This window comes from Lycium barbarum, chromosome 4 (assembly GCF_019175385.1).
Source record: "Lycium barbarum isolate Lr01 chromosome 4, ASM1917538v2, whole genome shotgun sequence".
Classification (NCBI taxonomy): domain Eukaryota; kingdom Viridiplantae; phylum Streptophyta; class Magnoliopsida; order Solanales; family Solanaceae; genus Lycium; species Lycium barbarum.
In genome coordinates this window covers 8,420,972-8,447,462 of record NC_083340.1, presented here as the reverse complement: position 1 = coordinate 8,447,462, position 26,491 = coordinate 8,420,972, and the positions used below count along the sequence as shown (strand labels likewise).

General features: G+C 33.9%; 1 long non-coding RNA gene across 1 annotated transcript in view; it reads left to right on the top strand.

Annotated features, from left to right (window-relative positions):
* LOC132635093 (uncharacterized) overlaps positions 1–26,491 on the top strand; it is a 95,864-nt gene that overhangs the window by 20,975 nt on the left and 48,398 nt on the right. The gene's annotated exons all lie outside the window — the stretch shown is intronic.

Here is a 26,491-nt window from a genome sequence, read left to right as displayed (position 1 = left end):
GGTTCCCACAGTTTGACATATATTTTATTTTTATATATTGATTTTTTTTTATCCATATAATCATTCGGTGTTTAGATTTTATTGTCTGGTTAATTTGAATTTGCTCCCCATAGCACTCATAAGGAGAATTACTCCTTATCAGGAGTTCCTCATTCGCAGGACTTGAACTAGATAAACTCGTGTTAAGGACGAGAGATTTTATTCATTTCATCATACTCCTAATTTATTTGCATACATTGGCCTATACATTAGCAAGTAACTCTTCCTAATAAGTCTGATATGATAAACTGGAAAGTAATTGCATAATTTACACTGTTAGTATGAATAGCTTAAAGTTTTAGCACATATTTTTGTTAGGAATTTTTTCATTTTGGCCCCTCGATCGGCCGATATTGATTATGGGCGCTAATCAAAATATACGGAACATATATATTGATTATGTATATTTATATATATTATTTGTATATTATATGTATGTTTTATATTTAATATACATAACCTATGTATTTGCTGACTATTTTGTAAATTAGATCATTGAGAGGCATTGAATGGTAATTATCTCTTTTTAGGGATAATTTCGGAGACCTCCCCTCAGGTTTGGCTTCGTTTCACTCATCTCCCTTGTGGTTTACGATATTACGTTTACCTCCCTTATTTTGATTTTTTTGTAATAGTTGATTTAATTTATTAATTATTAATGTAAAAAATTATGATCCGACTAATTTGCCCTTTTTTAATATATCCTTTTATTTAATTTATTTTTGTAAAATCTCTTTTAAACAAATTCCATTTCATCTTCCTTTAAAGTAATATTCCATCTCCCATTAAACCTTCTGCTAAACTCGTGAAGATAATGAGCCAACTACAAAGATAAAATATTTAAGAAAAAATTAAACATGATAAGAAGATCGAATTAGTTCAAGGCATATAACACTCGGAGTTGATGACACCGATTTGGCCACCGTCGCCTCATTAATTAGGCAGAGGATTTATTCACAGTTCCACCTATTCACCCCCCAAATCCACATGTAACTTTTGAAACATTATTGTAAAGACCTATTCTAATAAGCTTTCAAGTAGAGTTTTTTGTGAATATAAGAGTCCAGAATCACCAGAATCATGAAATTCAAAGCTTCCTTTTTATGAATTAAGAAAAAAAATATTTTTATTCATTATTTGTCAAGATCTCTGCGATACTGGAAATTAATTTGGTTTGTGTAATTTTTATTGAAGATGAAGAGTTTAATATCAAATGTTGAATAACTCAAAACCCTTTTCATATCAGTTGGAATGCAAACAAATTAACATACCCTTTGTCCTAATTTAATCATCTTCTTTTCCCATTCCATGATTAAAGTCATATTAAACTAACATTCTTATGTTTTAAATATCATCCTAATTGCTGACACTATTATGAGCGATTTTACCACGAATTATGAATAATAAGACCATTTTAAACAAAAATAAGTTTTATGGAAGATGGAAAAAGAATGATTCTAAAGGAGTTTTTAAAAAGTTTTAAAATTGAATAGTACATTAAAAAGGGCAACTTAGTCATATCATAATTTTTTATATTAATAACTAATAAATTAAATGAATCGTTACAAAAAAAATTAAAATAAATAAGGCAAGCGTAATATCATAAATCATAAGAGAAGTGAGTGAAACGAAACCGAGGAAGTCTTTGAAACTATCCCCTCTGTTTATTATTAGGTGGAGCCCGTGGTACCTTCCTATTGTGCCCGTAACTCAAGAAAGTCCCCAGTTTCCCACTACAGCTATCAGAAGATGCAACTTGAGCCGGTTACTTCAACAAGGAAATGACCATGTCATCGACTAATTATACAATTATTTTAGTCCAGATTTAATCACGCAAAATTACAAAATTAGAAGCCACATCGTCAATATATTCTGCACACATTCAGCTTTATGCATCCTCATATGTCGATCAAGGCCGACACATGGGGGAAGCAACTAAAGCAGTTGCTTTAAGCCTCCCAAAATTAAGGGCCCCAATTTTTTAAATTATAGAATAATTATTATTAAAAAATAAAATAAAAAAAATACTAGTTTATGCTTGTTTTTTTAAAAACTATTATATATACTATGATGTTTGTTGCAAATCTAATCCGAAACTTTGGTGAATAGAGTTACTAAATAGCTTCAACGGCGGGAGCTAGCAAGTGGTTGAATATGATCAAGATTAGAGGTGGATTCAGAGTTTAAATTTTATGAGTTCAATCTTTAAGGTTTTTTTTTGTATTAAACTCATTTTATTTGTAAAACTGTGAGCTAGAGTGACTATTTCTTGCCTTTTAGTAATTTTTTATACATACATTTATGCTCCGGGTCAAAATTTTCGATTCAGATAATCCGAATATTTACATGTAGCATCCGGCACGGGTGAAGATATGTAAAAGATAGTCCGTACATGATCATAACAAAACAAAAATGAAAAGAAATCAAATAAACATATATAAGTTTTATTAAAATCAGGGCCTTTTTTTTAAATCGACTTTAGGTCATCAATTTCATTGAGTCGCCCCTGAGAGCAGCATTGTCTACCGATTTCACCATAGCGGCCTGTCTTGAACTCATAATAGCCTATGAATAAGCAATCGTCGAGATTGAGGAAACTATTTTAGTTTAGTAATGAGTCAAATGAATCAATAAAAATAAAAAGTTGTTCAAATAAAAATTTGAAGTTTAAGATTCATTATTTTAGATTTGACTTTAGAATCTTAATTTTTTTATTTATCCCGAAACTTTGAATATAGGCTTGCAACGAATTGAACTCTTGTAACTAAATTTAACGTCGATCTGGATCAAGAGAATGACCTGATTAAGTATGATTTGACCTCATGTTTGTCTTTTAGGTAAAATGACAACCTAGACAAGATTTATCTATAATGCAACCCAAAAAAAAAAAAAAGGTTTCATTGCTTTACGCAATCATGGATCTGTTTAATCTTTAATCAAATGTCACCACTCTTTATTTTTAACCGTTTCGTTACATTCAGAACTACTTTTAAAGATAACAACTTCTGGTACTTCAGAAGGAAGAATTTTGTACGAGACATAGACAAAGAAGAATTGAACTTGATCTGAACTACTTATGGCAAAGGCGCTAAAATTAAGCATCAAATGAACAATACCAACTAAAAAGAAAAGAAAAAAAAAAACTACAAATCCAATAAAAAGAATACATTGCTCTTTCTACCCAAAAAGAATGAAACTTTTCTATATTTGGCATTAACAAACTTTCCATTAAACCCTTAATGAGATGATTGTAACGACCCATTTGGTCGTTTAGCACTTTTAGGCCTAATATCCCTAAAACACTCTTTTCGTGGTCTAATTTTGGTGTCTATAGCTTGCGATAACGGGTGATTCGGTTATTTAATTGACGAGTAAATTTTAGATTATATGTATTTAATGTGTGTGAATAATTTATTCATAGAAATATTATTTGCACACATATAAGGTATAAGTTGGTAAATATGGTATTTGACAAAGTGGATAATTTTTAAATAAAACAAAATGGTTAATTGAATAAGTGAATTAGGGAGGCTATTGCAGTAAAGAAGTGGGCCAAGCCCATTGCCTATTCTGACTGAAACCACATTATAGTGGTTGTGGGGATAAAATATCAAGGTAATTAATTTTCTTAATTTTTAAAAGAATGAAGCAGTTAGTAGAAAACCTCTTGACATAATAACAGACGGAAAAGAGCGAAGAATATATATATATATTTTTTAATCAATTTTTATGGGTACATTAGCGTGAGCATCAGGTATGATAGTTCTTGATTTAAGTTATATTTGTTTACTAAAAGAGGGCAAAGGAATCATTGTATAATGATGATCAGTAATGATTAAAAAGAATAAGGATTTGCTAATAATTGAGAAAGTGATAGAATGAATGTTGCTGTGTACAATTTTGGTTTTACTGGTTGGATTTTATGGAGGGAGTAATAAATTTGTTAGGTCAGTATAATGATTAGGTAATCATTAGGTAGTAATGATGAGGATAAAGGAAAGTTATAAGTTAAGGTTTTGCTAGAATTCTATTGTTACTGTTTTTTTTTTTTTTTTTTTTGTTTTTCTTTTTTAGGATGTTCACTCAACTTATTATTAATAATTATTCTTAATAATCTTGTACATTACTTGATAAATGATATAGTAGAAAGATTCTACTAACTGTTACATATTATATAGAATAGATTCATTAGGTTGTAGCTTTATTTTCTCTTTAATGTACTATACTTGTAATTAAATATTAGAGTATTGGATTACGTGTACACTTTCAAATTTATGGTATTTGAGATGTGGAAAGTGAGATGTTAGTCCTAAGTTAAGATTCTGGAGTAATTGAAGGTTTCGAGTCCTAGCCCTAAGAAATGAGAATTTATGATTTGAGAGAATGGTGGATGGAATTGTATTCTACTGTAGAATATTTAATTGTTAGATTTCGATCATTCGGAAGCGTTACAAAAGGGGGAAAGCTCAAGTTTGATTGTTCAAGACTCCTGTTCGGCTTCAAGGTAGGTTACGGCTTACTTTATGACTAGACTCCGGTTAGCGAAACGTATGTGGATAGTAGTGATTGACGGGGAAAGCATGATAGGCTTTCAGGCATGGTGTGGAGGTGAAGGTTGGTATTGTCAGCTGTTATGTGGGCTTGTCGCCATTATTGTAATACTGTTATGTGGGCTTGTCGCCATTATTTTGATACTGTTATGTGGGCTTGTCGTCATTATTACGATATTGTTATGTGGGCTTGTCACCATGGTTGTGATTTCATGTACTTGATATAATTATCTTTCTCTCTCTCTCTTGTTATGTGGGCTTGTCACCATGGTTGTGATTTCATGTACTTGATATAATTATCTTTCTCTCTCTCTCTTGTTATCTCACTTGTTGGGAAAGATAAAGGCACCATGGTTGTGATTTCATGTACTTGATATAATTATCTTTCTCTCTCTCTCTTGTTATCTCACTTGTCATATAGAAGAGGAAGGTTATTACTGAGAAATTGAATATTGAATTGCATTTCATAATATGAATCTGTGGAACCTATGATTGCGGTGATTATTGACGTTGATTTCATGCGAGGCATGCATCCCATATTCCATGTGTTATTTGATGTGATTATCACCTAGTTGTATCTCTGTCACATACTAACTCACTCATCTCATGAAAGGGAAGGGTAAATATTGATGATCGAACCATGGACAATAACATGACTTGTACTTGTTGATTGCATATTCGTGTTATAGTTGAGACTGATATCATGCATGACATGCTTCCATATTACTCTTATGTTGTCCTGATGGTGAGGTGAGTGATTGAGAGACTCCGAGGTCTTTGCCGTAGATTGAGAGTGATTGAGAAACTCCGAGGTCTTTGTCGGAGATTGAGAGACTCCGAGGTCTTTACCGGAGATTGAGAGTGATTGAGAAACTCCGAGGTTTCTGCCGGAGAGCACGAGTGCTACATGGACTTCGCAGTTCCCTATGGGTCATGACTATGAGGCATTGCCATAGCATGTGTGTACAAGAGTGGAGCGTGAGAGGTGACTACTGCATTGCATAGCACGGTATTGCATTGCATTGCACTCCATTTGAATTGATACTCATGCCATTGCCTGGCACATTCTCTTATTGATTCTTGATTGGTGAATTATTGATTTGTTGTTGTTTGTTAGGTATTTATTTTGGAGGCTTGATGGACTCGAGGTTTAGAGATTTCCACCTGAGTTATTGAAATCCCTTGTAACTATCGCTATTGCAAGACTTCCATATTTGCTAGAGTTGTGTTGTGTTTGATTACTTATTTGCTTATTTGTTAGATGCTTCTTATTTATATGCGTGAACTAACCATTGTCGGCCTATGATACCTACGAGCCTTGTGTTGTGCTCATATTACTCTTGCTACACCCCTTGTGGAGTGTAGAGTTGTTTTCAGGTGATGTTCGGAGTCTCGAGACCGTTTCAAGGCATTCGTCAGAGGCGTCTGGGTGAGCTGTTTGAGATCTTGCAACCTAGATTCCCTTGTTAGAATTTTGTTGTTCCTTATCCTTAAACAGAAGTCGTATCCAGTTTGAGTCTGTTATTTACTTCAAATTGTAAACTTCTTAGAAGCTCTTGTACGAGTCTAGATCAGGTCTTGGGAAATTCTTATAATAAAAGTATTTCTTCCGCATTGGTTTTAATATTTAAACTGTTAGAGTGTGTTTACATATTGTTATTCCGCGTCTTGTATCAATTGAGGTAGTTGGGGGAAGGGTTCGCCCACCAGGGGGGGGGGGGGTTAGTGTGGGTGCCCGCACGATCCATGATTTGGGTCGTGACAATGATATATAGCCAAAAAAAAAAAAATTATTGCTTGTTTCATACCATAAATTTCAAAACTTCTTTCACTCTTAAATTTTGTGCACAGATAAACATCATCTCATCACATAAATTAGGACGAAGGAGTACTACAAAAATAACATGAATTAGCAATGGACAACTTTTGCCACTAAACAACAAAAAAACCATCGTTAATTTCATTTAACTACAGGTAATAACAAATTATCAAAAAAAATCATGTTAGCGACTAATTAATTTCATAGCTATTATTTTAGTGACATTTACTCAAAAATTTCGAGGAAAAGCAAAAAATGAGAAGCTAATCAACTTCAAATTTTCATAGATTTAGGGTAGTAGGGTATTTTTAATTCTTAAATGAAACCAGCTACGACATTTATTTTAGAACACAAAAATTGAAATAGTACTGCCTTTTTTTTCTTTGTATCTTTAAATTACTAGTTTCGCTAGGCCCGTGTTAAGCCCAGGCCCAAACGTACTCTTAACATTTTAACTTTCATTGTTAATGAAATTATTTACTTCAATTCAGATGCAGAGCCGGGATTTGGAGTTTATGAGTTCTGAATTCTAATTTTTAAGTTATTCAATACTAAATTAATAATCTATAGACAAAGACAGTTTGTGAACCTAAGCTACTAGATTCAATCGAAACTGTCGCCGACACTCTTGCTCCGCCCTGCTTCTAACTCATTTTGCGCCAAACTTAAACTCATTTAAGATTTTACTAATGTATTTTATTTTCACCTGTATTAGTAAACTCATGTTTTCATCTTTTAAAATAATCTAACACGACAAAAAAAAAATCGATTAACTTCAAATATATACTGCAATAACTATAACCTTAATTTAGAATCTTTACGCAAATTAACATAGTGATCCTACAAGAATATTAGTAAATAAAAATTAAAGTACATTAAAAATGTAAAATATTTTAAACTATATTTGAAAATAATTTTAGGATAATAAGCATATATGAGCTCACTAAAGAAGCAAAATATTGGACGTAAGGATAAAAGATATTGTAATACCTAATAAACGCTTCAGTTGTAAAAAAACATTTGTCTCCAAAGTTACCTAATTTTACCTGAACGTATAAGGACAAATAATATATTCTCTCCATCCTAAAATATAAAGTCAATTTGACTAATTTCGAAGCTAAATTAAGTTGGATCGATTCAATATTTTAAAATTATAATTTAGCTATTCGAAAAATATACGGATAATTCATGTTTATTTAGCAATGAAATAATTTAATGTAATAGAGAATATTGAGAATTTTCATTTGTTAAATAAGTGTGACAAAAAAATAATGACAAATAATTTAGAATATGTTTTTTCTACAATCTCATCCTTATTATTTTACATTTGCATTTTACCAATTTGACATTTAACATTATAATATATTCGATTTTTTTTATTTTTCTAATTTCTTTCGGCACTAATCTTGTTCTCATTTATCAAATTTGTAAACTTAATTTTTTTTTTGTCAATTTGACAATAAATTTACTAATGTGAGGAATTTGAAAAGGAATAGAATTTATTTTTTGCTAATTATTCACTCAAAATTTGTAGTTATTTGTTTGCAATATCAAAGGAAATAATTTATTTTTTATTAATTCAAATTCTTGATATTAGTTCATCACAAATTTTAATATTTATTGTAATTATAATTTTATTCCATAAGAATTCTATTCGAACTTTCCTAGTTTGGTTCTTTTAATTTTATCCTTTTTAAAATCTTTTTACTCTTTTTTCTCTCATGCAAACATGTTATTCTTTTTTACGGGGAAGTTCATTAAATTGTTATTCAAGTATTATTATTATTATTAAAAGGTGTATATGTGATAGGCATCGTTTTTTTAACCTGAAAGACGTGTGTCGTAACGACCAAATATCTTTTTCTTGGAGATTTGACCTTTTAAAATCTTGCAAATTTCCTAAAAACTCTTGGGCAACAAAAAATTGGAGTTTCATATTGAAACCTTATATGGTGTCAGCAAAAAAACATTCAACGTCTGAACAAGTGATGTAAATGGTTTGCAGGTAGTTTCACTTAATTTTTTGTAGTCAAATGTTCTTAATTATAAAAGTTAATACTTCTAACACAAATAGAATATAAGTTTATTTGATCGATCGTTTATTACTATATATCATCTTCAATTTCACTCTCCTCCAATCGAGCTAAGCCTACAACGACCAATTTATTCTAGGTTGCTTTCTATGTCTTCTTTCTTAAATACCAATATCTTCTAATGATTTTGTCAAGAATTCCCAAATAAAACACATAATATCAAGTTTTTGCATTTGAAATTATTTTAGATGTAAAGTAATTTCTACTACTTTATTAAATATTATTATTAAATGATAAATTTATCCCATATGAAATCTAGTGTTAAAGACCTACACAAATTTTAGAATAAATCATATCACAAATATAAATATTGTGAACACCTAATTTTTGACCAAACATAAATTTTTTACATCATTTTTAGCGTTTAAATATTTCTTTTAGGTTTAATTAAATATTTTTATTTTTATTTTTTAGTAAGTCTTACTTTTAAAATTTGAAAGGTACAAAAAATAGAGTCACATTTTAGGGTAAGTTTTGCCCTCATTTTTCAAAAGAATAGAAAATTTACAAAAAAATATATTTTTCTTCTAATTTAGGTTTTAATAAATAAGCTAGTGATTTTCTATTTTTCTTAGCTTAATTTTATCTTAGTTTAGTTATTTAAAGTTCTTTTTTATATATATTACAAAAAAACACAAAAAGATTTAAAATAACCAAAAGAAAAATGAAACTAGCCTAAATATATTAACCTGCAACTAATCCTAACTCCTTCCATCCCTAACCCTCACGATCTCTCACCCAAGCCAATCCCCCTAAGCCCCTCTCCCTTAAAACTCTCAAACCAAAATTATCTCTCAAAGTCCTACTCCCTCACGTCTTCCCTTTAATATGGCAATACATAACACACATATATACCTGTATAAACACACACATACACAGTAAAATAAATAAATTACACAGAGTACAAAAACACAAAAATACAGTACACAAAGAAATAGAAGAGGAGACCCAACAAAACAAAAACAAAAAAACCCAGTAAACAAAGAGGAAAAAAGAAGAGGATTTTTATTTTGAATGATTTTGTTCGAGTTCGGGGTTTCTGTTCGTGGTTTCTAGTTTGTGGACCTAAAAGTTAGCTATTGTTAACTTTGGAAATCAATAGATTGTAGCCGTTTTCTAGTTGTGAATTAATCATCGCAAAAGGTAACACTCAATCTTCTTTGTATAATTTAATATCATGATTATATGAGACTTGATTCCAATGTTATGAAGTTTTCTCAGATTTCGCACATGTCTAACCTGTTATTATTTCTTTGACGTCATATTATAAATTATGTTTAGATTTGTGTAACATCAAATTTAGAGTAAAAGTTAGAAAAACGTGTGATTATTTCTTGCATGTTTAACCGCTGTTTAAGTAAGCAAGTTTGAATTTGATTTAATTCGGTGGTGTTTATGTATGAACAATTATATAAATTGAATGGTATAATCTTTTGAGTTGAAATATGTTCAATTAATATTTTATAGAACAATATTATTATAGGATACTGTTAGGATAAAAACACGATATACACATGAAATAACAAGTCTAAGAAACCGACATAATAAACATACTACATTTGGATTATATATGCTAAAAGTTTCAAAAATCAAATTCTACAATGTATCTATATTTACCGATAACAAAAGCGTCAATCTTTAATAGTGCTTTTGACACAGTAATATATATATATATATATATATATATATATATATATATATATCTTGTATGAATAGCATGTTAGCTACAGAAAGGTATTTTATTGTCACCAATTAAATCCCTCGAATCGTTCTTACATTGCCTTGGTCATTTATTTTTTTTAAAAAGTTAGAGATTTACTAATTTTCGATTTAGTTATTAATCGATTCACCGGGGTATGTCGAAGCTGAGGTCACAATTATGCGTCATAGTTAAGACTAACAAAAGTTCAACAATATTAAGTGAATCATAGGCATAACTAATAAATACATTTATCCAAGAATTAATTTTAGCCAAATACAAGTCGATAAAGCGACCGTGCTAGAACCACGGGACTAGGGGAATGCCTCATATCTTCTCCCCGGTCAACAGAATTCCTTACCCGGACTTTTATTTTCGCAGACCAATAATAAATAGAGTCATTTACTTTTTATTAGGGATTCAATAAGGTGACTTAGAACACCAAAACTCAATTTCAAGTGACGACTCTGTAACAAATAAATAATCCCTTTCAAAACGTCACTTCAATTGGAAAAATTCTTTTTAAATCCTCTTAAGCGGGGTGAAAAAAAAAGGGGTGTGACAATATACACGGACAAACAAAGCCTAAACACGTACAAATCAAATTATTTGGAGTTTTACCCAAAGAAGGACAATAGGAAATCAACTGGACAAAATACAAATTGAATAACTTTGTGACGAAAATTTTACCCAAAGTAGGACACCGACTTGAAGAAGAAATGGACTCCTATAAACTTTTTATATACGAAGGACTTTAGGATTTAATAAATAAAATTTAGTTAATTTTAAAGTCCTAAATATTAGAGGACATAATTAAATAATAATTTGAGGAGGATAGTAAATGAAAATTTTGTTTATGGTAGAGCTTTTTAATGAATGACAAAAAGTTCAATCAACATTTTTAAGACGATTTTTATACCATTTATGTTACCTCTATAATATAGTATAACAATTACAAATGTCAAACAAATTTTACCTAGCAAACACAAACAACAAGAACAAACACAAAGAATCAATTATTATAAAATTACAATAATTCCGTACAACAATCTAGATTTTTTTTATAATATTATCATAATTGTAGCCTCTTAATTTTCTGAAAGCTCATCTAACATCTTGATTGAAATTATGTTACATAAAAAAGTATAGGAAAAATACATCTTAGATTTGCTTTCCACAGATACACTGCATAATATGCAATTTACCAAAAACACATATCTATATATAAAGTGCACCATATAAATAATTTATTGAAGAATGGGATTACTCTTTCCAGAAAGATTAAAATATAATTAAAAAATAGATCGTGGAAGTGGATTAATGTCACATACCTTAGCTTGATGGCTTGGTTGCCCTAGAGCAATCACAATTTTCTTTCTGCAAACAATTCTCTATTTCCTTTACAAGTATGGTTCTTGTTGATATCTAATTTTTGACCTCTCATAATTTATCTTAATTACTCAGAGTCCTTGGAAAATAAATAAAATAAGCTATGCACCTTAAAGGGTTTAAATATTTTTTATAAATTTTTTAGAACAATATTTTGCTCCTTTAAATTGGTGAAAGGTTTTTCATGACATCACAAAGTTGTTTAGAAATTAATTGGTATTTTTATGACATTTAAGAGATACTTATTTGATTTTAATCAAAGAAAAAGAAGGCATTTGGTTTAAGAAAATAATAATCATTCATTTAATTGTTAAATTGTCAAAATCAAAATTAGCAAATACTTTATTCCCTTTACTCCATAGAGTTTAAGTAATTTATATAATGAACCATTTCACCCTTAATCTTTAATTTTCCATAATTGTGTAATTTGTCAAAATGTATTTATAATTATCTATAAATATTTTAATTAGTCAATTAAGTGGTCCTTATTGTAAATTGATGTTTAAATTATTTAATTATTTTTTGTTATGGCCACAATTAATTTGACTAATTCACGGTTCAAGAAAATTGGGGTCATTTTTTTAAATTAGCCTCTTAATGGCCTTGATTGAAATAACCAAATTCATTGGCTTAAATTAATTGAGGTAATTAATGAAATTTAATTTTTAAACCTGCTAATTAGGCCAAATATGGCCATAATTGAAATAACCAGCTAGATTAAAATCAATTGAGGCTAAATTTGGACATAATTGATATAATTAGTTGGATCAAAATCAATTAAGGTCATATTCGAAATTTAAAGCCCATTAACACAATTGGCCAATTTTTTTTAATTACTTTAATAGGTTAATTATGTCCAAATTTTATCTATAATTAAAATATCATCAATTTTAATCTTTATATATATATATATATATATATATATATATATATATATATATATATATAGTATACATGATATACATGTATACACTTAGTATACATATATATGTATACAAAAGAAAAAGGGCCAGCCTTTTAATTCCTTAAGGTCTGGACCGAGTCCAGCACAAGCTAGGCTGAGACCCGGCCAAACCACTTAATACAGATAAGGGGGTATACCCCCTTTTCTTTCATTTCATTTCCTCAAACGCCCCTTTACCCCTCCCCTTTCTCTCTCTTTCTCTTTCGTGTAACCCTAGCGCCGCCTCGTGTTTCCCTCTTCTCTCTCCGCCAAAAATGGCAAAAATACAGGGTGTAGCAGATAAGCACAACTTTTGCATGTCTATTGTAGTGAAAACATTTAATGTTTCACTTGATTCACGAAATTTAATCCAAACACGTTAATAAATCATCCCTTTGCTTTACGTTTTTTCGTTGTTCTGTGATTTATGTGTTTTGTTGTTGTACTTTGCTTGAATATCATTGGTTGACCAAAAATGGGTCAGATCAAGTCAAGCAAGACTCAAATCTGACCATCCATTATTGATTTGAGATAATCTTAGCCGTATAAAGGCCTACAAAGGCTAATTTTGGAGAAAATATGTTTGTCCCACATTGTTTGTTTAAAGCTTTGAACAATTTTTGGGGTTCAATAAATATAACCCCAACTCCCTTTACAAAAAAAGTTTTTTGGAGAAAGAAAAAAGAGAGTTTTAAAAAGTTTGAGTTTTTTGAAAGTTAGAAGTTTAAAAAAAGAGTTTTCAAAGGTCAGAAAAATTGGAGAAATTAAAAGAAGGCTGGAAACTTCGAAGTAAAATTTTTTAAGACTTCGACTAGTTTGAGGTTTTCTGAGTTCTAAAAATTTATTTTCCCTTTTTGTCTTCGAAACTGTGTGGCTGGGTGTGGTCTTGGAAGCACAAAGGGTTTCCAAATTCGATTTTGACCAAGGCTGCACTGTTAAAAGGTAATATTCTATCCCTTTTACTTATTTTATTATGGTTTAGTAGTTAGTTTAGGTGATAGTGGCCTGTTTGATGTTAGTTGGTTGTTGGACTGCTTGTTGGTTCAACCAAATGATAATGTGCTGCTTGAGTGATGTTTAAGGTTCATTAGTTTGTTTGGATGTGGAGATTACTTCCCTTATTTTCAAAGTACATGTTTAACACTAGTAAATAGTTGTTGATATAGACCAAGTGTATGAGTTTCAAATAACGTATTGATGTTGTTTCTATAGATATGGTTGAAACAGACTTTAAGTACTCTATTGGATGTTGAGGTTTCCTGTTTTGGATACTCAATACTTAAACATGACTGCTCAATACTTAAACATGATAAGAATGTGATTATATGAATCATGATTGTAATTTAGTGAACCTTTAAATAAGATGTTGATCCTATTTGAATGCAATGGAATGCTAAAGCACTGTGATGATCTATTTTAAAGCATTTAAGGCGGTTGCTTTTTCTTGAATAAGACTATGACAAATTTGATTTTCTTAATTTGTTTTCATAAGTATGTATACTTGTCTAATGTCAATTAGATAACATAAAGTTATGATTGGGATAAAAAAATTAGAAAAGATCATGATCAGGCTGAAATAAAGCTTAAGAAATCTAGGCATACTTATAGGAATCTTTGATGTGTTTAAGGCATTAGAGTTAGGATAAGTGGGGTCTGCTTGCATTTGTATGGGTCTGAATCTACCCAAGTCTGTTTGAATATGTTTGAATTAGTGAAATGATTTTGAGTAGTTGTATGTTATACATTAAAGGTAATTTGAAGCAACAACCTTCTAGAATATGGTATAGAAGTCTAAAAATGAAGTTTTGGGTTAAGGTTCATCCATGTGGTAACAGGTTCTTAAATGGTTCATTAGGAACTAATGCAGGTTCATGAAGTTGTAAAAATCATCTAAAAATAAATCAGAATACTTAGATGCCACAAGGATAATTGTGTGTACTGTTTGCTTCATTTAAACAGAGTTCAGTCCTGACATTCATGTCATCAGACCTTTTCTTTTTCATATCTAATTCAGGCTTGAATTTTCAAAAGAATTCTAAAGGCATTTAAAAATATAATTGAGTCCTGATGTGCTCTTGGCTATTGAAAATGATTCATCAATTGGTGAAAAGGAGTTGTTTTGAGTCTGAAGGTTGAGGTTCAGTCTGAACTTAAGCTTTTAAGTGATTAAATGTTCAAACTTTCTAAAAGTGTTAATGTCCAAAAAGAATTCAAATGATTTTGCATAGTTGGGACCCTAGGAAAGAATTCAAATGATTTTGCATAGTTGTGACCCTAGGATGAGTTGATAAAAAGCTGCTAACTTATGTGATCAATTAGGTGTTTAGATGAAATTCAATTTAAGGGCAGTGTCAAACTAGTTTTGACCATAAGTTCTTGGTGATTGTCATTAGGTATGGGGATAAGGTAAGAGAGCTGCGGTTGCCTTGAGAAAGTAAAATGTGAGCTTAGGCATGAACTGGAGGTAGTGACCAGGGGGGCTTTTGATCCCTTTTTACTGAAAGTAAGACTCAGGAGAGGGATGGAGAGGTGATGGCCTTACCCCATCCTATTTCCCTTTTAGGACCCTGAGGCTTCCTTGTCTTCCTAAACCCTGTTCTCATGACTGTGGGATTCATTGAGATCTTGGGATTGGTCAAGGATAGTTTATCATGCCTATGAGGGGATTCTTGAGACTTCATGCTATTTAAGACTAAGTTAAAACAAAGGGTAAGAGTCTGTCACATTTTGTCATAATTAAGGGGCTTAAAAACTATTAACCAAGTACTAAAGAAGTAAGTTACTCACTAGGGTCTGAATCCATGTTTTTTTCCAGAAGTTGAATCTGCTGCTTTTCTTGTTTGCTTCATGATGAATATGCTTAAAACTTGTGTGATATATTTATGTGTGTACTTGTTTGTGTGATGTACTAACCTTAGTTTGAACTTATGGAAAAGGCATTTAGTTAACCTAAGATTGGTGAGAATCCTTTGTTCTTAGACCTGAACTGTGGCACTTAGACTTTAGTCGGGCATCATAGTGTAACTTGGATTAAAAAGATAAAGTTGTACTCTGTCTAGCAAGATTTAATTATATGTGGTTGGTGTGTTTTAAAATTTTGTCATGTTAGGAACTATGAAACGAGATAGCTGAATATTGAGTCTGTGTTCTAAAAAATGAATAGTGATAAGCTGAAATTGGTTTGATGTTGTTGTTTGGGGATATGGTGAGTATTCTTAAAAGCAGGTTGAACCACTTAGCCTAGGATGGTCTTTTCAAAACACCTCAAAGAGAGGGTAGGGAAGAGCCAAGCCTAGTTTGACTCATAACACCTACCCTTCAAATGAGGGGTATCATGATGAACCTATGGACCATGGTGGACATTCCTGTCTTAAGGGTATATTTGCTTTCCTTAAATTTCACCATTTTATCAAAGGGATGGAAATAGAAGAGTTGGGAAAATTAGCTTGTCTAAAGGTCTAGAGGTAACTTAGGAAGTTAAGGAAAAGGAAACTAGTTGTTTCAAGAGAGTGATCTTTGCCTTCCTTTAAAGGGAAATGAACTGGTTTAAGACTATTGATAATAAGTGTCCTGTTAGGAGTTAAAATACCTAGTTGCTAAGAATTGTGCTAAACATCATGACATTCCCTTCTTCTGTGAGACTTGGTAACATACATAGATGATCCTTTCTCATGTCTATCTCAAGTGGTAACTTACCTGAAGTCTTGTTGTGAATGTGCTCTTATTACTGTACTGAAACAAAGGTTTCATTTCTGTGGTTCCTTTTTTTTTCTAGGAATATAAGGTTGTACAGTCTCAGTTCATTTGATGTTATTTGGTCCAGACTTCTTGGTGCTCCAATTCTGTTTTGGTGATCATAAGTTATATAATTTTTCCTCTTTGTCTACATCCTTCTACTGTGTTTCTGTTATTACATTTAGGCAGCTCTCACGTACTACTATGTGGTCTGTTAATATGGGAAATTAATGAATCATTTAGTTGAGAAGTGTAAGAATTAAATTAGACTTGAATCAGCTTTGGTTTATATATTTGGACATCGTTTTAAGGGTCAAGGATTAATTAAGTGAAGAAAATAGTCTTGAGCCCTAAAGTTGAACACATAAAATGTGGATATACACAAAATATATACATGTTAACAAAAAGGAAGGAAAATATATACACGGTGTTCACTTGGTATACACATATCATGTGTATATCATAAGTATACTGTGTATATATTAGAGGATGAGCCAGTTATAGTTAGCATGAATATATGAGTAAAAGCAGATGGTTTGTTTGTATCACCTATTTAACTATGTATCTTGAAGCTGTTGTGTTATTTTATACATCAATGCATTATCACATCTGCCTCAGTCTCTTTGCCATGATTTTGAATTTACTTTTAATGTTACTTTTATGTGAACTACTTTCTATGTAATGATGCTTGTGCACAACTTTGGGACTCTGGTTGTATATCGTGGCAACACTGGGTTTTGAGAGTTTGAGATGGTTTGGGGGAGAGGTCTAGCCACTCTCCGATATCCAGCCATGCCTGGGGTTCGTGAAACCCCTTGGAACTTGTGCAGTGTCAGGAATAAGGGTGGTGACAACCTTTTCCCTTTGGTATGGCTTAAGTTGGAGTTTTCAATGAAGCCAATAGTGTGTGATCAAGTCCTTTAGTTGTGCACTTGTAATCAAATGGGATGTATATGCATATATGTGTATAGTTATGTTAATGATAGGTTCATCAAACATAGACTAATTAGATTCCTTTTTTTCCCCCTTCCCCTACTGCACGGCCAATTAGGCCAGAGTCCAACCAGCCTGTTGATACGCCCAAATTACACCTTTAGTATTAGGAGTAAGCGGTCGCTGTCAAATATAGATACCAACAAGGCTGAGGTTGAATCCCACATAGAATACAATGGAGAAATATACTTGTTAAGTGCAATGCTCAAGTATTAGTCTATATTTCAAGGAAGAGGGGTATATAATATTAATTGGTTTGAGGTTTGTTCATTAATGACTAAGAGTTGTTGTTATGAAATGTACACTATTGGTAACAGACTAAGGTTGTGGTTCCAATGGAAAGTAATGCGGTTGGGTATCAAATCAACTTCATTTATATGCGTAGATGTAATAGACCATGGGTTACTACGTTCTTGCTAAAAGTCTTCCAACCAAATTAGCAAATTTCGTCACTAAGCTTTTTCAAGCCTTAGAATGTTGCACATGAGAATACCTATTTAGTTTCAAATAGCTTTTCTATTCCTAGCTCAACCTATTAGATGGGTGTAAAACCCCAAATTATTGCTATTAACTTTTTTCCTAACCAACACATTCTTTTCCAAGCAAAATCTAGGTGAATAGGCACAAATAATGTTTGCAACCATTAAAAGACATTAAAGCTTGAAGAGTTAATAGAAAACATCTTCGACATATAAATTAAAGTATGAATATGAAACCCATTCACATAACTAACATATTTGGTCCCACAACCTTAGCTAAATGATTTAGCTACTCATCTTCATTAAAAGCAAAAAGCAAAGTAAGAGAAAAATGAATATCCATAAAGCTTACAGTGATTAAATAGAAGAAGATGACAAAAGGAAGATAATCTTCTTAAAGGCACCAACAACCAATATTCAATGCTCTTTGATGTGCTGAAAGACACAATAAAGTGTTGTGTAAGGAATATTCAAAAAATGTTTCACAAGAACCAAGGACTAGTATTTATAGAAAGAAGACAAAAAGTGATAACGTGGGCTTAAATGACTCCTTGCGGATAAAGTATGCGGTTGCATACTCCTGATGCGACCGTATACTCTGCATAACCTCCGCAGCTTCGATCTTCTGGACAGTCGGTATGCTACCGTAAAATGGGTTTGCGGAGCCACATAGTCATCACATCTTTGTGTGTTTAGCTCCACTCACTGGTTCTTCTGAGGATGAGTATGCGGCCGCATATCAGAGTTTGCGGTGCCGCATACTGAATGTATATTCAGCTCTTTCCTTCTTTTTTACGCCATTTTGTACTTTTTGTGCCCTGGACTCAGAAATCTTGAAAATACATGAAAAGCTGGTAGAAATACAGAAAAATGCTTGTAAAGACTCTCAAAAAGGCATAAGTAATGGATGTACAAAGCTTAAAATCCACGACTTATCAACACCCAACTTAACCTTTTGCTTGTCCTCCAGCAACCAACTCAAGATCATGACTCGTAAATCGCCAACTGGCCTACATGAGATGTACATGATTATTGGTTGGTATCAATAATTAGAAAGCGCGCACACTCATTCTACTGTATCCACCCCTTCTTGTTATTTCAAAAATGCATTAACCATGACCTTATGACACTCAAACGCTTCACATTGTGTCTAAAGATTACTCTATTTGTATTCAAATTTCATTGACTCGCTTGCATGGTTTCATTGTTCATCTAATATTACAACACATGTGCCCTCACTATAAAGAAAGTCTATTTCACACAAATAACAATCAACATAGAGGAACAAAAGTAGAACACTCACACTCAAAAAGAATCTCACGTGTCACAAGTATCAAACAATATGCTTGCCCCTACTTTCTTTCCATAATAATTCAAAAACAATCGATTGTAGATCACAAAGGACTTTCCGGGTTGTAATGATGGCTTTAGGTTGGGTAGGATACATATTTGGATACAAAAGTGACTTTCCCTTGCTTGAGCACTACATTTGACTTGGTTGAGGTCTTTTCTTTAATTCACCACGATTTCATTTTCTTTCCACCTTTTCTCTCCTTAGTCACCTCTTTCTATTACCTTTTTATTAACCGCCCATTTTTGCACTCATTAGAATCCTTTCTAGCAAACATAGCAAAACTTTTTTTTTTGTTTTAATTTTTTTTTAATTTTCTTTCGTGCAAGGGCAACCTCTTCATTTCTAACAACCGCCATTCCACTTTTCATTTTCGTCAACCTTACTCACATGACTTCTCACCCCCAACTTAGGCTAATAGCCTATGTTGAGATTTTAGAGTTCAAGGAAGGATGGATTCAAAAGAGATACACGAAGTGGTACGACTTATGATATGGCAACAAGAAAAAGGCTAAAGGCTCGAAGGGGTGACTAGTGATACATATGTGTACAAGGCGTTTCACATGGAAATTCAAAGAGTGCCTAAGATCCTTTCTTCATCCGATCATTTAAGTTTAGCTTAGAAAGACAAACCAGGCAAGTTCTAGGACACAAGCAATCATACAAGTTTATTACAAGACGTCATCGCTCATGGCACATGCATTGTTCAAAATGAGTCAATAGCTTTTAAGACAAGCTCAATTCATGCAATTCCCAAATGAATAATCAAGAGTCACAAGATGAAGCATATGTTGTCACAATCATCATTTTCCATTAAAGCTCACAATATTTGAAGGGGCATGCAATATCATGTCATATTCTAACTGTATTGATATCAAACAAGTCATGCTCACATTCCGAACCTACAAGGCTTAGTTCCCTTAAGAAAGCGCCTAAATATCTATCATTGAGACAAGCCGACTCAAAACTACCTAAAAATACCAGGTTCAAAAGACCATTACCATCCTTAGGAAAAGAACCGCGGCTAAGAAAAGCTAAGGATATAGCTAATACCAAACAACAAATAAAAACAAAATATGGGCAACCTCAATAATTAACAAAATACTGAAACAAAACAAATAGCTAGACAAAAACAACCAAAGTATCATATGTACATCATCATCAAAAAATATCCACCCACAAAAGACTAGGGCTACCCACCCCAACTAAAAACATTGCATTGTCCCCAATGCATCAGATATAATAAAAAAGAGGTTAAGAACTCCCTGCGACGAATCAAGCGTCGGGTCGAGCCTCATCAGAAAGAGCTAAAATAGGCTCTATCGAGGGAGTGCTAGTCCCAGTAGTGGTGACAACCTGTGAAGAGTCTGGACCCAGGGGCTGTGAAGAAGTCGCTCCATCTGTTGGTGGGATTGTGGTCTTAGTGCCTTTCCCTGACGGGTCATAAGGTCCACGAGAGAATGCTCTTTAGCGACCTACAAATCACGCTCAAGCTCCTTGTCAGTGCGAGCCACACGATGCTCATGCCTATAAGCAGCTATTAAGGTGGCCTAGAGCACCTCCTCAGAAGCATCAGGAAGGTCCTGAACGTCTGCCAGCTCCTCATACTCGACATCTCCCACACCCTGCGGACCAGCCGTAGTCTGAGTGTGGTCAGACAAACTCACCGCGATCTCCGATTTTTTCTGGCCTCTCTCGGCCGCCTCATCACCTATCGCACCCTCGGCACCCATGGCCTTAAGTAATGGAGTACGGAAAGCAAAAAAGTCTGTTCTCAGCTGAGCGAGATCACCCTCATACCGCGCATCTGGTCAGTATCGGCTGCCTCGACATTGTCCATCAACTTTTTTAGGCTCTCAACTCGATCTTCCCACTACTTTTGGGACTCAACCACTGCTTGCCGGATCATTTCCGGAATAGTCTGAATGAACTTAGCAACTTTGGAGTCCACCGCGCGGATCGTGCTAGCCAAGGTTCAGAAATCAGCCACAGAAGGAGGAAGCGTGCCATGAGGTGGTGGGGTGCCACTCGCTGTGGATCCTGCAGTAGTGTTGGTGGAGGCAGCCCCGGAAGCTGTGCTTGGAAGAATAGGAATGGCAGAAGCGGCAGGCCTCGCAAGGTCCTTTAGCTCGACAGTCAGATCAACTACCTGAGCTCTCGCTCTCTTTCTCTGTCTCTCAGGGTTATCCCCATCCTCAATTCGTAGAATATCCACAACCTCGGTAGTCTTACAGTCTCTGTCAATCCGTTTGAACACGGGCACTTGAAACCGTAGGCACAAAGTAATAATCAAGTAAGGGAATAAGATGGACCTCGAAGTCTGCCATGCTCTGTCCATAATGTGGTAGTACATGATCCGCTCCACACTGATGTGTACCCCTGTCATGATACATGCTATCAAAACTGCCTTTTGAATGCCCACCAAGTTCTCATTCTGGGAAGGCTAGAATCTGCTGCTGATGAATGATAACTAGAATTTCTCCTGAATGTTCAAGGTGGCCTTCAAAATCCCAACCCTTGGGTGTATTCACGGAAGAGTGGTGCCTAGAGCCGCAATAATCTCAGCCAACCAAGTTCGCTAATCCTCAACCGCGTCCTTATGTATCTTCTCCTCATACTCCTGATAAGGTGTGCTATTTGTCCCGAAATATTATCTATTGATCCCCTCATGGAATATGGGCACTGTCACCCTTCGAATTATGCACCCCGGCAGCATTCTCTTCTTCTTTCCCATAGCCGCCCCCAAATTAGCATAGAACTCACGGACAATTACTGGCACGGAGGTCCAAGGGGATTCTATAAAAACCATGCAGTTCCTTGTTCTGAGTTGTTCCAAGATCCGTGGGAAATTCTCAGCCAACCCCTTCAAACTAATTTGCTTTTCGAGGTTAAAAGAATGTTTGTTGTCATAACGTTCCTTCACCTTTGGGTCTTTGAACCGGAGGCCATCTTCATACTTAATTCGTGTCGCTAGTTGACGAGCCAATCTTTCGCTGTTTGATATAGGGCCTGTGGCGGGGGTGACAGGTTGAGGTTCAGATTGTGTAGATGAGGGACCCTCTGCTGAAGCTGATTACCTAGGCCCCTCGGAGGATCGCCTCCTCCTTTTATTGGACCTTCCACTGATGTCTTCTTGGTTTTTTCTGCGCAAGTGACTTGCCACGCGTCATACTGTACAAGCAACACCCATTAACCAAAAGAAAACGAAAATATTTTTGTGTTTTTGATTAAAGAAAAGCAAAAGAAAGCAGTAAACTATCAACGATGCATTGGAAATGGAAGAAGAGTAGGACTGAAATTTAGGGTTTTGCAGCCACAAAGCATGTATGCGGCCTCGCATCTTGAAAGATGCCGGCGCACACGCAATTTGCGGACCCGCAAATAGGCCGTAAACTTGCTCAAATTCTTCCTCCCACTGCCATATTTGGGCACTGAATATGCGGCGCAAGATGCGGTGACGCAACTTGACCGCATATTTAGGTCTTTTACCCTTGTCTCGATTGGCCCAAGATCACAATACGATGGAGATGCGACGCCGCATAATTTTATCCAAATTATGCGGCGTCGCATCTCTATCGTCGTTCCCAACCTTATGCTCCAAACTCTTTTATTTTCCACTATTCAAGCCCAACAACACCCAAATTTTAGTCTTTAAGGAATGATTAACCTACCACACAAGTTTAACAAACCCTTAACAACCCACAATTTCAAGAATTAAGCAATAATAGCAACCCTCCCATTATACACACGATTCCAAAGGCAATGGAATCTATTTCAAGCAATCAACGCATCCACTAAGGTCTAAGAATATGTTATATGCTCTTATCAGGATGAATCAACACATTTTCACATTAAAATTGAATAGAGCAAGGCATACCTTAGAGATTAGGAGGGTGAAGGTGTATGTACAAACCAATGGTCTCAAATTTCAACCAAAGCAAGAATACCAAGAGTTGGGAAGAGGGTTATGATTAAAAGGGGTCGGTTGAGCGTGATTAACGCTTGAAACTGACGATTTGTGAAAATAGGGGGAGTTGTAACGTTTGAAATTGTCACGACCCAATTTCACAAAGTCGCGCGGGCACCTACCTATCCCACCTCGATAGGAGAATCCTTAATTCAACCTTTACAAACACAGTATATATAGCGGAAGAAAATAAGCAACGAAGCCTGTCATTCGAATATATAATAAATGCAGAAGTAATCATAAACCACCTCAGTATCTGGTCTGGTCATACAACAGCACTAACTAAATACTACAAGTCCGAAGATGAAAAAGCCTCAAAATACAACTGTCTTGAAATAGAGTAAGAAAATTAATGGAAAGAACATTTGGGCAGCAGCCGTCATCATGCTCACCCTGGAATGACTCTACAGCAGCCTCGCCGATAAGCCACGAGGGAAGGGAGTGAACCTGTCTAATATTCTGCATCCATAAAAGAATGCAGCAAGCGTAGGTCAGTACAAAACAACGGTACTGGTAGGTATCATAGGCCGACTAAGACTAGTTGACATATATAATGACAATAAGGTAAAAGAAAACAAGTAAAAGATAGAATACAAGTCACGCTTTTCCATATAATCACCGTTCATATCCAACCTTATGTTATAGTAATTGATCTCAATTATTCCAACCATTCACATATATTAAACAAGTCTACTAGTACGATCCAACCAACGTAGTCTAACTTACAAACAACCAAGAAGTATAACTAACACCATAACCAAGTCATAATCAACCGAGAAGTAAAATCAAGCAATGCAATATGATGCAATGCAATGCCTGTACTCTTGTACTTCGATGGCGGAATACCTCCACACCTCGGTAGCACAACCCATAGGGGACCCGTAAAGTCCAAGCACCGTCACTCAGCACACAGCTCAGAGGACCAAACATCCAAAAATCTTATAATATCAGTGTTCCAAATCAGTCACTCCGCACACAGCCTAGAGATGATTCAATATCAAATATGTCTCAGAAGAATATCGATCACTCCGCACACAGCCTAGAGATGACTCATTATCCAATGCAATAATGTATGAATTCTTAATATGATGCAAGTACAATATCAATGAATCATATCAACTAACCGTGCCACGAAGGGCACAGAAGTAATATCATCAACAAGGTAACGAGATAAACCACAAAGGAGTCATAACTCTTAATTTTACTAATAATCAAGTCTCACGATATCACATTCATCAATGTTTCCTTCTTATTTCTATGATCGGTACCAATCACATAGTCTAACAATATAGTATCAGTATTTCCATCTCAGTCATTCCGTATCACACACCCTAGAATGACTTGTTATCCCGTGTCACAAAGCCTAGGGTGACTAAATAATCAATATGCCATGAATATGAGTATGAATATGGGACAATCCAACTACAAACCGTGAACAATATTAAGTTTCAAGCCGTGCCAAACATAGCGCACCAATATCACAAATGATCCACACAGTAATCATAATGAATATCCAGTTTCCATGACAATAATGGACAATATCCCAAAATTTCTATATTAATAACAAGGCGTACACTAAGTACTAATATCAATATCAAGTAAATTCGTCCTTCCGTTTGACTCCCAATTCACAGACAATCCACCAATTTATACACAGCGTACCAAACAAGGTCCTATTTACAGGCCACAAGCCCGATCAAACAAGTCACAAGCAATACCAAACCCTAAGGCAACATCCAACCCAAACTTCATACCCGAAGGTTTACATGAAGTCTCCGACAATATTATCTAAATATACGCTTCGCTAGTCGAAGTCTCACCACAAAGGTAAGCTGTAACCTACCTGGAATGCCGAACAACAAATCACGGACCACAAGCTAATTACTTACCCTCATGGTGAGTCTCCACACAATCAAACTCTAATCAAATAGAGATTATATGTAAGAATACGAGAAGAACAACACCCATATTGGTTATATTCTATTCGGGTCAAGCCTGTTCTTTAATTTAGGAAAACAGGACTTAAGGGAAAAATAGGAATTTTATGATGAAAATACCAATTTCAACACCAATTAAACCAAACCCATCATTAAAATCAAAGAAATGTTCAACTAATCCTCAAAACCCTTTTTATGTGAAAAACCCCCAATTTGGGTCTAAGAACCCTAATTTTTTATTCAAGAATTTCTATGAAATAATCATGGGTTATGTATTACTAAGTATGGAAACATGATAATCTATCATAAACATCAACAATTTTATCATTAAACTCCATCTATTCATCAATTTCATTTTTAATACTTTTTCTCCCAAAACCCTCTTTGATTCTAGTTATTACTAGGTTAGAATCATGCAATAATAAATTTTCTCATCAAATTCATGTTTAATAGAGCTAACCAGTGTTTAAAAAGGCATGGGCGTAAGGCGGGGCGTTTTACATATGCCTCGGTGAGGCGTAAACCCCATGGGTATTTAATTTTTTGTATTTCATAAAATAATATAATTATAATAAATATTTTTATATAGGTAAAATTACATAAAAAATAAAAGAAAAGTATATATATATATATATATATATATATATATATATATATATAACCTTACAAGTATAAACAATACAATGAAATAAAAGCTATTATGAAATGCAAATCAACTCTAACATCTTAACTTTCAAACAATGAAAAAATCACAATTTGTTAAAACAATATTACTATCAGACTATTCATTGTATCTCCCTATAAATAACTTTATCAGTATTATAATTGAAATGTAACTCTTTCATGAATAAAAATAAAATTACTTTCAAATAGAGAAATAATAAAATATGATAATTTTGATACATAGGACAAAAGACCAATGACAAGTGAAAATTCACAATTCGGTTATGTATTCTTAAAAGAAATATTAAGTGATATTCACCCTCACGATGTTCTCATATAGTAAATATGTAATACTACGACTTGTTATTTGAGTTATACCCAATTTTCTTATTTCGGTAAATGAAAAATTATTAAGTATCAATCATTTGTTAAAGAATTATGAGGGTCAACGGTTTTAATTAACGAATTTAACATATAATTGTGTAAGAACTGTTAGGAGAGCCCCGAGCGTTGGGCGTTAGGCGTGTTTAGGGCGTACAATCGGGCGCTTAGGGCGTAAGCCTCGCAGGAATTAAGCCCCGCATGTGAACCCTGCGGCATTTTGCTAGTGCCCCGCCCCGGGGCGAGCCCCGAGGCGAGTCCTAGAACTGCCTTTTAAAACACTGGAGCTAACCCAACCAACAAATCAAGATTTTTTAACCACAAATTCATTTTAGAAGAAAACCCCAAAACCCACTTAGCCTTCATACTCTTAAGAAGAATCTTAGCATAGATTAATGGTTAAGAGAAGTGAATAGATGATTCTAAGGTCAAGGATGTTACCTTTGTGAAGAA